Here is a 15637-nt window from a genome sequence, read left to right as displayed (position 1 = left end):
CTTATTGGGAAACTGCAAATAATTTTTATGTGGCCTTTTTTTCCCCTTATTAAAGGCTCTTGAAGGGATGCTCTTTGCATTCAACAAAGTTATATCTTTACAATAAGTGCTTAGTGGTTTGCATGCTTCAGCTCTCTGCTCGGTAGGCATCAGGGTTGGAGTTTTTCCTTTAAATCTATGCATTCTCCACCTACACCTTCAGGAAAAAAATACAACATTAGACAGTGTTTGACTTGTGCTGAAGGTACAAATCATCCTTTTTATTAAAGTATGAAAAGTTGTTCAGTTCTGCTTAAGGACCTGAATAAGGAAAAAAAAAACATTTCAGTCAGTTGCTTTCCCCCCACTTCCAAAAATGTTTTTACATATACAGTGCTCGTGGAAGGGAAAAGGAGAAAAATGCTAACGTTTTGGAGGGGAGTACAATTAGCAGCATGTGCAGGGAGATGTAATCATTATCCTCTGCTTGGGCCTCCTGAAGAAGAGGGAAAACCCAAAATGTGACCACTAAAGGGTTAACCACAACACTGAGAGCAATTTGTCTATTGTTTCTCTATTAATATCATTCACCAACTTACCACTCATCACCTTTTCCAAGTAATGTCCCTATAGCAACAAATGGCGCCATAGGCAAACCAGATGCAATCTCGTCTCTGTTTTCTTTTCATAAGCATTTGCAAATTTGTTCGAAAGAAAAGTAAGGGAAAGTGGGAGAAAAATGTTTATTTTGTAGAAGCTACACCAAGGAACATTGAGAACAGGGGACTCTATTTTTGCTGTAACCCCCTCTGCTATCTGATGGGCCTCCACATTTCTGTGGTATGATCTGATTTCCTTAAGGGAATCATTCTGTGTCATTGAAATGAACCTAGATTTTCTTCACAGCAATCTTGATGATCTTGTGCTTGTATTCTGAATATTTAAAGCATGCTGTCAGAGCCCTACATCCAAAATTGGACTCTCTTCCTCCCCACCTTTAGTTTTCAGCTAACTTTCATCTCTCTGTTTAATTCCATAACACAGTATTAGTTTTCCTCAGTGACATATCTGCACATAATTGCTACATGCACGTTTTTCTGTCTGCAGCATGATAGCATGAATGCATGGAGTGTTTTTTTTTTTTTTTCCAGAAATATTGCTCAAAGTTCTTACATTTAAGTCTTTCCTTTACTAGGTATATCCATTATTTTTCCTTAAAAAGAAATCTATTGCTTTTCTCCTTTTTTTTGTCTCTAAGTTCCTTTCAGTTGTAGCTGACTTTAAAAGATGGAAAGCATTTCTCTTTACACGGAGAACAACCATATGCTTTATTTGAATGTATGTTATTTCAGTTTCAAAAAAAACCAAACAAAAAACCCATCCCCAACCCCAAACTCCTGAAAACAAAAAGTCTCTGCAAGAGTAGATAGTTTGTATCTCTTTTCTTGCAGTTGAATCAGAGACGAACATAAAATGCCAACTGTCCTCATTATAATAGCAGATTTCTAGGTTTTTACAAGCGTAAACAATTGTAACATTTATAAGAGTTACTTATTTTCCTTTGATGCATCTTTTTTATAACTTATGAAATTTTCAACATGCTGCACAGACTAGGCTCTCATATTGTGGGTGAGTGCTCGTCAGCAGTCCAGGTAGAACTTCTGGAGACTGGTCACATGAAGAAGTCATCCTCCTCCATTCAACCACCAAACTGCAGCAAAGGCTAGCCAAAATGGATTTAAAACAGTTGTTCTTCTGCAGCAGCAATTACTGTAGTTGTTACAAGGAAGTTAGATGTTCATAAATGGGAGGGAGATCAGTTCAGCTATTGTGAATCCTTTCTGCCCCTCATTTCTCAGTATGGAGCCTTGAATGAATGGAATTAACTTGTATCTCTTTAGAAAATACAATTGAGGCAATATTTTACATTTGCCGCCAAGATGCAGGAAAAACTCATTAGTAAAAAGAAAAACGTTAGTTCCTTCCTATCACAAACAATTAGATTCAAGCTTTTCCCATTTCATTTGATGATTTGCATATATGTATGTGCATATAGGCTGGTTGGCCTATTTAAATAGTAACAGCAAGACCTGAAAAGTTTATTGCCTTATATGTAAGATTTTTTGAGAGCTTCTGTCCCCTCCTTGACCAGTGGGCAGCTTTGCCATATGATGTTAGCGGACCAAGACTTTGCCCGGTGTCGCTAGCCCCTAACACTGGAAATCTGCTGAAAAGCATCTGATTTCCTGGCTGAAGTTGTGTTTGAGGTATCTGTGGCTTTTGGTGTTGAACATAAGAAAAAAACTTACACTCTGATAGATTTTCGTGACTTTTGGAGAGCACCTTGTCTCCTTAGGTATTGCAGACTGTACTGTAAACGCTTCTGCTTCTTTAACTACTTCCAGAGCTTGTTTCCAGAGGCACATTTGGCTGTGCCATCTGATTACCACCAAAACAGAGGAAAGCAGTCTGACACATTCACTTTGCTGCCGGTGTTTACAAGGATGCCACAGTTAACGTTGCCCAGATGCTCTATCTGTGGGAAACCTAGAAACCAGGCAGCACCAGCCACCAGTTTTTTCCAAATTCAACCATCTTATCCGAGGTCTAGCCTGTTTGTGCAAGCCGGGGACACCCCACAGCCTGGGTGTGTTGTCAGTTAGCCCTGACAAGAGATAGCACTGCTGGAGATGTTGAAGTTCATGTTGTTTAGGCCACTTATGGCTTTTCAGCAAATATTTTATAACAAAGTGTTGTGGTTTCTCTGGCAGCTTGTGGACCTAAGAACATTTTTTAACATAAGACTACAGTAGGAATACTGCATCTCCTCTAACTACAGGAACATTTTATGCAGTTGCTAGCAAAATGCATGGATATTGCGAGAGTTGTGTGATTTCCAGAAGCTAGACTATAAATGGTATTTAGCCTGTATTTTGCTTTGGTCATCACTTTTTGTGTTTGGGTGTACATTTTTTCCATTTTACTATTTCCCACATGTGCTGATGATTACTAAAGTCAGTCATATCAGCTTTTTGAAGATCAGCGTTCTTAGGCTAGCTTGCTCTTAATGGAACACACAAAATAAAGTTTTTTTGTGGCAGATTTTAGAGTGTGTATATCACACTCGTTCACCAACTAATCCTAAGAATTGAAGAAGTATAGCTATTTTCAGCCATGCTGAGGGGATATTTGAAGTAAAATATACCATCAAACTGTGTAGTGTCATTATAAATTCATGCCAACGATATTTTACTGAAAAGAGTTAATATTTTTCATAAAATAAACACTTTGGAAATGGTTGCATTCCACCAGGCACATACCTGGAATGTAAAAAAAAAATCAGTAATTTGTAGCAACTCTATTCGTTTCCTACAAACTGTGTAAAAGGCACAGAAATTTCTGGCCTACACAACTTTTTAAAATTATTGATCTGTTTTTATGTGTTTAAAAAAATATTTAAATTTCATCATCTGTTTCTTGAAACTTTTTGTTTTAAACCGGGTTCTTTGGTGTTGTGTGTTTCTACTTAAGAAAGGTTTGTTTTGTTTTGTTTTGTTTCCTGAGGTATTAATATTTTTTTTCCTGTATATTTTTACCTTCTTTTACAAGAAACACTTGTGTACAATGCACAAACGACCCTGTTACCTGAGGCTCTACTATGCTTTTAAGCGTGTGAATAGAGGTTTCTTCCTTTAACTGCTTCATATCCACATTCCAAGACCTATTTAAAAACCTGAGTCTGAAGTCCAGCTGACAATGAACTCTATTTTCAGCTAAAACTCCCTCCTCCCCCGCTTTGCCACACACTGTTTCTGCTGCTGGTCCACTTGTGATAAAGACCAAAACTGTTGTTTGGCTGACATGCAGAAGGAGTTGTTTATCAAAAGGAGGCTATTCTAGGAGGATATGCTCTTTAAACAGAACAATGGGGATTTTGAAGATAACCAAATCAGTACTACATAGGTGTTAGATCTGTTTTAAATTGTTTCTGTGTTGGAAAGTAGGAGGGGGCCCGGGTATTTGGCTTTGAATCCCTCGCTTGCAAGTGTGAAATGGCTAAATCCAAATTAGCTGCCAACTGTGCTTTGTACTGCAGCTCATGCTTATCTATAGGGCATGAGCACAGCACCTGGGGAGCACAGCGCTGGGGGTGCCGGGAAAGGGGCCTCAGAAAATCCAATTTCATTTTGTGATCCAGCTGTACCTTGCACTTCACCCAGGGTTTTTTGATCCATCCTTGGTGCTGCCTGGTGCAAACGGCAGTTCCTAAAAGCAATCTACAGGCAGAGTCATCTTTTAATAGTTAGATCAGGTTATAGACATGTACCCATTCCACTGATATAAATTAACTGGTTTCTGGACATGCAGGAAAGTATCAATAGCTGATAATTGGGAGAAAAAACTAAGGAAACTCACGAGAAACTTAATTCTGTACAGAAGATCAGCAGGTATATGTGATGCATCTTTCTTTGCTCACCCCTTCTACAGAGGGACAATTTCACCAAGAATAAAGGTGACCTTCAAAGGCAAGGGAGACGAACATTACATTTTCTGTCAAGCTCTTAGATGACTGATTCTCTTCTTTCTGAGCTATGACATTCCTTGATTTTCTCTAATGAAAGTTTTTATTAATATATTTTCTCAAATACTTGTGTTATGTTGGAATAATACCCTAATACCCGTCAACAGGTCCAACTGAAAATTCCCCTTTCTCACTTACTTGCAGTTGTCTTTTGTGGTACAGTGATCTCATTTCAAAATCTCTTTCCAAAACTAAGTGAAGATTCTCTATAAATAAAGAAGGATCAACTTTTTTTCTTCTTTTTTTTTTTTTCTTTTTTATGGCTAACAACCAATATTTCTGCCTGTTTTCATATAATGCATCTATACATGAAAAGAAAAGGAGCAGAAAACTTTCTTTTTCTCTAGCGCTGATCATATGCAAGTGATTTATTTAAGGCCACACAGTGAATTGCTTGCAAGAGCGGGATAATTCTCTCTGCTGGCCATCTAATTAAAGCTTAGCCTAAATACGCTTGGATATTTGCAGGTGGTTCAGGAGAACATCTGGAGGTTCCCACTTCCCTGAAATGTCTGGTTTGATTGATTATAAAAGGGGAGAGGTCTTTTGTATCCACCTGGTAGACATCTCCTGGCCCCAAAATGCAGGAATAATACCTATTTTCAGCTGTAAGTTTCCTACTTTCTTCCCCCTCCAATACAAATGCAAGCTTACATTCTTTTAAGTGTGGAAAGAGCACTTCAGTGATCCCTGCCTAACATCACTGACACAGTTTGGCATCCTCACCTGAAGCCTGGATTTATTTTCTTAAAGATTCCCACTAGGTAAACCCCATGGAAAAACTAACCCTTGACAGCTCTTGCTGTTTTGACCATCACCTTTTACAGCCAGGTGTGATGATGTGAAGACTAGGAGGAGCAGTCCTTTTGTTTATACTAGAGCCAGTGTTGCTGTTTGCTTTTTATTCTGTCCTGAAGTGATGCATTTTCAGAAGGTGTATCACGCAACCAGCAAGAAAAAGTGACTCCATGGTTATGAAGACAGACGTAGAGACACGCGTTGTGTAGCATGGTAAGCGGTGGAGGCTGGTTATTGCAATAAGTGTTGCCAGAGGCAGCACTGGGAAGAGTGGCAAATAATGAACCCTTTTCCATGCTTGGTCGGAGTAATTGCGTCGCAAGGGGACACAAGGATATCTCGGCCAACAGTGACAGCCCTGTAGTTTCCTGTGGTGGGGAGTCCTGGTATAACTATGTGCCGTGCTCTGCTGTTAAAACTTTGTAGATTGCTTCATAGGTGTCTTGTCTGGGGTTTAACCAAAATAGAGCTTATTAAACCAAAATGATCCTATTTAACTGAAATTTATTCCTGAAGAGGGATGGGGCTTTAATAAGTGTGTCCCAGTACAGATTTAGGGGCCTATTGTTTGCCTTTGTGTTTGAAAATGCTGCCTTTGACTTTTTTTTATCTTATCTAAGTCAAGAAGCCATACTTCCATTTGGCTGTGTGGTTTTTGGCTTTGTTCTAATAACGCTTGACCTACCCATGTAGATTTAACTGACTGGGAATAAGGGTTGTGCCTAGTTATCGCCATTGCTCATATACATTGACAGAGGTGATGGAAATCAGTTTTTATGACAATGTAAAGGGTAGAAACCCTACTTATGAGGAAATACATTCCTATACTTCAAATACCAAACAATTTAGTGGAGGAAGCAATTACAACTCGCAGTGCTGCTGGAGTCCAGTGAGCACTTCTGTGTTTTGCGGGTACCCACACCAAAGTTTGCCAGCGTATGAGCTCAGCGCATTGATTGCTGCTGCTTGAACTCTGGACTTGCTTTGCTGATTCCTTGTTTGCTCTAACCACAGTGCTGGATGGAGCCTTTGGAGACTATCACAATGTAAATAAATATATGTGCATTTGTTTCTAGCCTGTTAAAAAAAAAAAAAAAAAAAAAAGTGTATGTGTCAAAGAAGGGGGAAAAGCTGTTAAGGATTCATTTGCATGCCTTTGAGATGCAGGAAATACAGGAAGCAATGGGTTTAGGGGAGGGCTAGCAAAATCATTCCATAGGAGTATAACAATAGAGAAACACAGAGAGTGGTAAGATGCCGTTAGATTAGATTAGTGCAGATTTATTTGCCAAGTGGTGTTTATTTTGCTATTAATCATATAGAGGTACTTAAAGCTTGCAGAAAAAGTCTTATTCCATGAAACAGCATGAAGAATGGTTAGTTTAGCGGGTTGTTTGGTTTTTGTTTTTTGGGTTTTTTTGTGTGTGTTTTTTTTTTTTTAATCATGCATAGGAAAACACTACAATTTTTAAAATCTTTTTTTGAGGGTAAAAAGACTGGACTAAAACTAGAAAATGAAAGATGGCAGTGAAGTAGTTCAGGTATACTAAATTGCTCTGCTGCCATGGTTGTCTCTAGGCTGGATCTTTGTTCATCTTTTGCATTAGTGATATTTTTCTTTGTGCCTTTGCCCTTGTTGTTATAATTTTGAATGTGGTGAAATATGCTGACTCGTACCAAGTTTTATGTTTCAGCAAAGGAGAGACTGCAACTAGAAAGAACAAATGAATTCACAGTTGGCTCAAGCTAATTTTGTGTAGTTACTAGATTACATCACGGATTTCTCTGCCAGTTAGCTGTTTGAAAGTAAAATAGGAGGCGTGGCATGGCCTGAAACTGAGGGAAAGGTTGGAGTTTCAGAGGGACAGCCTCTTCACACCATTGCCAAATCACCTCTCATTTACTTTGCATTTGTAGGCATAAAATAGGGCACAAGTCTGATGGCTGCAAACAATGTTCCTGAATACTTGCGGTTTCCTTTCAAAGGTTTTCGGTACTGTAAATGTTTTCTCCTTGAAATTTGCTGTGAGGGAGAAAGCTGGCATAAGACATGGCCATGGAGAGTCCCAGAGTTTGACAAAACAGCCTGTGATGAGGTCTCCCCACCTCTCTAGTGCACCTACTGCTTCTCGCAGTGCTCCCCAGAAGAGCCTGGCTCAAAACAGCCACCCTGCAAGTTGGTGGTGATGCTTGTAGCCAGTGGGAACCTATCCCAGCGGTATGTTCCTGGACTAGGCAACCCCTGCTCCACACCCTTGACCTTCTTCCCCTACTCCCTTCTGGTCCCACTCTCTTATTCTTCTTTTCTCCTGGTTTAGCTACTTTCTCCTCTCTGAGGAACATGCAAATGCACAATTCCATCTTGTTTACAATCTCTCTTAATCCATCTGTGAGGGAGGGCTTCTTCCATTGCGTTGCTCCCTTGTAATGCAACTAAAGCCACCATCAGCATCATCTAAAGGATGGAGATGGTCTGTCATTGGAGCTTCTCCTGATCTCCAGCACCCTCCTGCCCTTACTCTCTGTCAGGTGCCTCTCTTTAACCTGCACCTTTAGTGGATAAACAGTTAATGGGTTCCTGCATTTCTCAAAATGGGTGGAAAGGGACTTGCATGATCTTTGGCAAATACATGTGTTTGCCACTCTGTTATTTTATTAGCATAGCCTTTTCCTGAGTCCCAAATGCTGGCCTATTTGTCCATATTGGGTGGCTGTTCTGCTTTCTTTCTACTGATTTCTAAACCAAATTTGAGCTATCTATTAAGTGCTACAAGAAGTGCGTGTAGACTAGTACTTTCTGGCTTAAGTTAAACTGTAGGATGGATTTGTATTTTTCAGCTTTTCCTTTGACCCACTTTGCTGAATTAGTTTCCAGTTTCCCTGAAAAAGAAAGTCTCGTCTCCATTCTGGTTTTGCTATTTCCTTTAGTTGGCTGAAATATTTAATAAAAAAGTTACAGCAAGCAAACGCTATGGACAAAAGTGTAAGTGGAGGAAACTTCATTGGCTGAACAATACAGAAGGTCAGATTTGGTGACCTTCATTTTTAAATGTATTTTCAGATCTTCCTCAATTGCTAACTGAATACAATTGTCAAGATTTTTTTTTCTTTTCTTGATTGAACTACTTACATTAGGCAAACTGAAGATAAATCCTTTTCTTGTTCAGTTTCTACTTTCTTGATGTTTGTGACGATGTCGTCATATTTGCTGTTCGGTCATCCACAAAGTGTTCCATAATAAAAGCATTGCCCGGTAATAAACCAACGGACTCCCTCTCCCTGTATTGATTTTTTGAGAGCAGAAATGACATCTTTCACATCTTCTTTGTGCACTCTAAGTTATTTTAAAGAAGGAAGAAAGGAAAATGAGATGAACACTCTCCCTGCCCCTTTGTAGTCATGTCTTAAACACGTGGTACCACATTGGAAACACTGAGTAATCCTTACCTTTGCAGCTCTGCCAGCCTGAGCGTTTCAGTTGAGAAATGAAGTGTTTTGCTGACACAGGGCCCTGCTTACTCCGTTGGGTTTCTTTTTGTGCCTTTTGAGATGCCAGAAAATCTGGTGCATAGGTCATGCAAAGGGAAATTAATTCAGTGCCATCTTGTTCCAGTTCCTGCTTATCCTTATCATGTGCCTGTGCCCTCCTCCGTGGGCTGGCAGAGGCTCTGCGGAGCGGCCCGTGACAGGAATAGCAAGGAGAGCTGCTTCGGGCACAAGTGGGGCTGTCTCCCCTGCCTTTAGAGAGCTGGCTGGCTCCCTGCCTGCCCTTGCCATGTGTGCCTCAAGTCAGCATTGTCACACTGCCTCTTTGCTCATACTCGCAGTGTTTCTGGATCATTTAAATAAGAGAGTCCTGAAAACATAGCATGGCAGTTTTAGAGGCTGACTTGGGGCAGGTTTTACATGTTACACACCAGATACCATTTGTCTCTGTACAGATATACCTGCTCTGAATTTTCCTTAGCTGTAGGGAAGCGCTCGGAGTTACAAACATGACGAAGAGAAAAAGGGCTTGCCTGTGTTGTTTGGAAGGGTGACATGACAGGGGCACACAAGATGGTTGTGTCGGGGTTTGATGTCTTGGGGCTAGCTGGAGCCCTGTCAGTGCAAACCGTACATAGGAGGCTAGGACAAGTGCGGTGAAAGCCACAACAGAAGATCCTCTCATCTCAGCGCAATGCACCTGTACCAGGACTTTGTGGTATTGGAGCTACGTAAGCATGGTTCAAGCACTGTAAAACAAAACCCTCCCAGATATCACAAATCATTCTCCTTTTGAAAGTTTTTTTATTGTTTCAGTCTTCCCCCACATCCCAGCCTCAAACTCCTTAGCAACATACTCTAGACTAAGCATAATAAATCTTGCCCTCATTGTTTATGGAGATTACGGAGACCATGGCACTCCTTTTGTATTATTTTCCTACTTCCAAGGTATACCTACTGTTCAGCACTCTCCTCATTCACACCATTACTCAAAACTGACATTTTTCGCTGTTTCGTGTGAATTTGGCAGTGTGAAATGTGTGCACCAGAAACTTAACCACCTGCTGTTTTCTCTATAGTTACCAGTAAGCAAATCCACTGTAAGTATTTGTGTCTCCACTTTGGATGCCAAAGAGACCTTGATAGCTTTTGAGCCAATCATCTGTTGGTCTGACATGAAAAATAACCTTCCTGCAGTAGGAACCTTGTCCTTCTCTCTTGTCTTTCCACTGTTTGAGAATTCATATTGTAGCTATGATGATAGTTTGGATATTGCAACATTGTCAGAGCCATATGGAGATGCCCAAATTTGTCCTAGTCCTAGGTTTGGAAGTAGCTTAATTTCATAGCGTTAGCAGCTATAGCTATTTTTGAAAATGTTTAAAGTCTACACATACCTGGATAAATTTTAGAGGACCTTTCTTAGCTCTTATTTTAGCAGTGTGTTTCAATGGTTATGCTAGTGACCTTTTTCATTACGAGAATTCATGTTAATTCATGGCAAGCCAGAACATTATTATAAACCTCTTGACTGTTCCATTTTTTAGGGCTTTGAAATGTAATCAAAGGTGGATTTATCCGATACTAAGAGATGAAACAGTTACCAGCCTTAGGTTTCCTCCCTCTTATTTTTCTAGGAGGCTACTGCCAGAGTAAACTGAAATTGGAGGTGGTTTATGTTAATGCTGCAGCCCGTAGACTGCACTTGCTCAGGATTTTATCCAGGAGGATCAGCTGATCCTGCTGCAGGATGGTGACCTCTGGCAGAGACACAGGACAGAGACAGCTGCTTCAGCTCTCCCAACTAAACCTGCTTAAGGCAGTGAGTGGGAGTTGTTAATGCCATTATTTGTTTAATTGTAGGGCTAATAGATTTTTGTGTGTGTGTGTGCACGCTTTATTACAATAGAATACATGAAATAGGATCAGAGGGAAAATTGAATGTGCTACTTGCGAGCTGGTTCCCAATTATTATTCCTTTTTATTAACAAGAGCCTAAAATGAAAAGTAACCAGAAGGATACTCGGCTTTAAACTTTCCAGTTGTATAAAAAGGCAGCCCACCCCGAAATGTCTGGTGCCATGGGGGTGTACAGTGCTTTTAGGAATACAGGGCAAGGGTGAATTTTTAATTAGCTTAGTCTTCTTATTTTCCTCCAAATATGGATAGGCACTTCTTAGCTTTCTCAACTTTAGTACTTGAGAACAGGCAGCCAAGTGTGCTCTGGGAACTATTTGCTACGGAAGTCTGTTAGAAAAATGGGAATCCAAAAGTTATTTCTATTTTAATAAAGAGAGGATAGAGTTTTTAATGATGATAGCTTTCTGGAAGTGCAACCCTTCCCCAATACTCTTTATAAACAAAACAGAGATAAACCAAATACTTGCTTCACAAGCCACTGCAGGGATCACACTGGCATTTTGTGCTGGCTTGTGAAGCGCTGCGTCCTTGTTTCAATATGCCCAAGCTCTGAAACTCCTAGGGAAAGACACGTGTGCTGTGGGAGCTACCTCCTATGTTCAGGCCCACTGTGAATCTGAAAGTAATGGTCCTCTCAGGAAAGAAGCTGAGGGCACTTGGCAGTGGAAAGTATCTTGCCCATACTGGAGATGGTGACAGAATTGGCAATGAGGAGGTGACTAGTCATTCTGCAAGGCCTGGTCTAGGGCCAGTTTTCATTTTCATCTTGTTCTCTTTCTGTTTTTCTTTCTCTCTTGCTTTTGTTATTTATACCAATGAGCAAATGCTGCTTATTTTTAGCAGCCTTTCCATTTTGCTCAGTTGCTGATCCTAAGTAATGGAATGCCTGTGGCCCTCTCTAGGGTACCATCCCACCTCTGGTAAGAGTAGACAAATGCAAGCTTTGGGGTAGGGAGTTACTGATTTGCTTCCAGGCAAGTAGGTGTGTGCGATATATGTAAAAGGTGCCCATGCATACCATATATTAGCACTCCAACATCTTAGCAAATGACCTTTCGTGATCTGCCTTGGGTGAGAAATTTATGTTGTGTATCTCCGTAAAGCAAGCAGCCTTGCAACTTGCTTATTTTAGAGCATATAAAACCAACACTAAAAACCAAACACACCCAAATATACACACTTATTTCTACAAATGGAGGAAAAACAAAGTCCTCCCTCAAGTGCTGACAGTTTCAGTTCTGGGAGGAGCAAAGCAGATGGATCAATTGATAGAAGAAGATGTAAGAGTTACATAGGGGTACGTGATGTAAGCCCCATTTTTTTTCCTTTTCTCTTTCAGATCTTGTGTCACTGGGTTATTGCAGAGATACTAATACAAGGGACAATAGAGTCCTGAGGGACGCAGTTATGGGAGGGCTTCCACAGAGGTGTGGATGTCCAGGAAGCCCCTGCCTCCAGATTAATGCGAGGCCAGCAGCATCACATATACTTTCCTACTTTAGGAGACAAATGTATGACTTTGGACACTGCCCCTCTTCTAAACACCTTTATGCTGGAAAAAAAGGAAAGGGAGGGTGTATCCAACCTGAGGCAACAAAGTTTATCCTTTCCTATACTTACGCAAAGTTTATCCGAAAGAACTTCAGAACCAAGAAGGAGGAGCTACATACTTCAGCTGCAAGGAATGAGATGCAGAGGTTTAGGTCTTGCCCATCCTGCGTCCCCCTGAGGTACAAGGGATTTTGTGGCAGATCAAGTGCCCTTGGTCACTGCTGCCTAGTTTGCATCAACGGAGCTTCACTCCTAGACACATTTGTATTGCTGTTGGTGAGGTGCTTTCTGGCTCATGCCTATTTCAGTTCCGGCTGGAAGGAAAGCAGGTGAGGAGGTTGTCCCACACCCTCAGTGTCAGTGGGATCCCACCCAGCCTGAAGGTATAGCTGCATAACTGCTTTGTTCTCTCAGTAGGGTCTGGCTTAGTTTAAACATTTTCTATAGGTTTTTGTCTTCCCCATTTTCAGGCCTGACTCATTTTGATAGGGATAGGAACCTACTACATGCATACTTATGCTGGCAGAGGAAACTAATTTTCAGCTAATGGAAAAAGACGAGAGGCTAGTGGGACATTACTCATGGGCAGCCAGAGGAGCTGATGGCCCTGTGCTTAATTTGCTAACGCCGTGTCTACGCAAGCGTTCTCACTTTTGCCACTGCTAGGAAATTACCATTGATTGCAGTTGAAACATTGGAGATGGGGAGGAGAAGACACCTTGTGTAGGAAACAAAGTTATGCTGCCTTTGAGAGGGACCCAAATACCTTTTCTACCATAGATCTTAAATCCTTCCACCTTTTCCCCTGCTCTAGTTGCTGCTGGTTTTATCCTTACTCTGGTGGATCTCTGTGATGAAGCAAGTCGTCTCTGTGCCAAGACCCTGCTTTGTTACTGTCATTAAAGATCCAGCTCTTATTAACTATCCTGAACCCGGTGGAAGGGGGAAGGTATCTATTCTGAAGCTACTCTTTAAAATTCAGCCATATTTATATACTATGATCTGCATGCCTCTCTGCCCCCAAATTACTAAAATTGCAGCACAGCTGTCCAAGACTTATTTTTTTAGTAAATGACTCTTATAACTGGCATTCAGATTAACTACCATCTTAGTGTGAAATGCAGCAAGACATTTAACGTGTGGGATATGATACCCACCTCAAATAAATACAACAGTGCGTCAGTAGATGTTTTCATATTTTCAGGTAAGCAGGCTGGTGTTGGGGAAAAAGATTAGTGTATTGACACCTCTGCTCAAAGCAAGCCAACTTCCTTTCTACATGGAATAATTATTTTTTCACATAAGCCCTGTAGCGCTTCTGCTATGTTTGCACTTTTAAGTCTCAAACATTGCAGTACAGATCGCCCTTTATGAGTGGAATCTGAGGTCATGTGTCTGCATTTAAAATTCACTGTGCATGAGCTATCATACACTGGCTTGTGAATACTGTAGGTGTAGGGGCTATAGGCCCGTATTTCAGGTGTGAAGAAAGCAGGACCTTTTTTAGCACTTAAAGCACCCATGTGTGCAACTCACAGCTATGAGTAACTTTGGCAGAGCTTTATAAATTCTGTTGATTCATAGCTGGCATCTCACCATCTGTATGGGCAGGATTACATATAAATATGTATGTCCTGTACATAACAGCACCATTTAGAGCATCCCTACAGCATAAAGGTGAAGTGAACTTGGGCACAAAAGTCATTATACCTCTGTGGAAGACTTGCTGGGGAGAATACTGAAAGGCCTTTTGTCTGCCATAGTCTAGGGCTCACAAGTGATTTTAGGTGGCTGGTGATCCATGCTTCTGTTTATACAGTTCCAGCAAGGATTAAGGGTCTTTAACCAAAGACAGTTCAGAAATAGGTGATGGTGGGAGGAGTGACTGTAACCAGCATGCCAACGAAATACCAGAGAGAGGAAGGCTTCTCTCCTGGATCATGAATCCTGGGGCTTTCATGGATAAAAAGTTGCAGCTGGAGTTTGAGGGTGTAATGACACATAAATCTTTGGTTTAATCATCTTCTAAAGTCATGCCCAGGGTTGGCTTACAGAAAATGAAAAAAGCTAATGAACCCTGAGGATGACTGATCTGCAGCTGTCCTCAATAGCTTTCTTGAAGGAGGTCTTTTTTCATTGCATATGTAACTGCTGCATGTTGCTGTTTTGAGCAGCTGTGTCTTGGCTACTCCAATATGCTCATTGCTGGAACTATCTCTTAAAACTCTGGCCAGCACCTGAAAAAATATTATTATTTAAGATGGCATTAACATCTAGGTTCCAGCCAGTTTTGTGCTGGGCATACTACAGTTGAAATATGAGAGCCTGTCCATGCCCTCGAAAGCCTATTTTCTATCTGCAGATGCTTAACTTTGAAAGAGGAAATGGGTAAAAGTGATCTAGCTTTTTTCATCCAATATGAGCTGGCTAGACCAGCCAGTGAGATTCTTAACAGGTGTGAGATTGCAGTAAGATTGGAGCAATCTGGCAGAACTGCAGAAAATATGATTAAAAAAAAAATGTATAATTGTGTCAATCCACACTCAGTAGCAGGGCTAGGAGAAGGACGTCAGGAATGAAGGGTAAGAATTAATTTCAGCTTCTCTTACTATCTTTGCCACAAATTGTTGTGTACTTATACTCACTATATACCTATATTTCACTGCTGTGCTAGATCCAGAATTTACATGTTGTACTGCTGTATGCCAGAAACTGTTAATCTTGCACCAATAGCAAAATTTACAAGGGACGTGCCCAAGTGATCTAGAGTGACTGTAACTATGTTGGTGCAAGAAGTCCCCATATAAGGTGAATTCTTAGTCACACAGAGTATGAATCTGTAGAAGCAGATTGGCCTGGCAACCTGAAGGGGAAAAAAGAACAAAGGAGAACATGTTGATGCAATCTATCCAGTGGTACTGTGCTGCAAATAGTGAGGCGATCCCCTAACTTCTGAAATGTAAAAAAAGAAGTCTGAAAGGTGTCTGTCTTTTTCAGTGGATTTTTTTTTTCTTTTCTTTTTTTTTTTTCTCCCAGCATATTTCCAGCTTTTTAAAATCAGAAATGTTTACTGGGGGAAACTATTAATGAAGCCCAGCAGAATGTGACAGGAGGGGTAAATGCATATAAATTCAGAAATTGAAAGGGCATGTTCACAAGGAAGAAAGGTGCATTACCAACATTTGTTAACTAAAATACGATAGCTAGCTGGAGGTAAGAGTTTAAGGCTGTCCTCTGTGCTAACAGGCCCATGTAGGGAAACTGGCAGAGCCCTGGGGTGAAAACTGCAAGCTGTGTCTGAATGCAACATTCAATACTATG

The 15637-nt window shown here is 40.7% G+C and overlaps 1 long non-coding RNA gene across 1 annotated transcript; it reads right to left on the bottom strand.

Moving 5' to 3' along the window:
* Positions 1-239: 239 nt before the first annotated feature.
* LOC115349934 lies at positions 240-9227 on the bottom strand. Its single transcript, XR_003926281.2, has 4 exons — positions 8807-9227; positions 8490-8693; positions 4396-4497; positions 240-300 (listed from the first exon to the last, which is right to left on the bottom strand). It is a non-coding gene; the product is annotated as an uncharacterized LOC115349934 (long non-coding RNA).
* Positions 9228-15637: the final 6410 nt, after the last annotated feature.

This window comes from Aquila chrysaetos, chromosome 13 (genome assembly GCF_900496995.4).
Source record: "Aquila chrysaetos chrysaetos chromosome 13, bAquChr1.4, whole genome shotgun sequence".
Lineage (NCBI taxonomy): Eukaryota > Metazoa > Chordata > Aves > Accipitriformes > Accipitridae > Aquila > Aquila chrysaetos.
The sequence above is the reverse complement of the archived record's forward strand: the minus strand, read 5'-3'. Positions and strand labels throughout refer to the sequence as shown.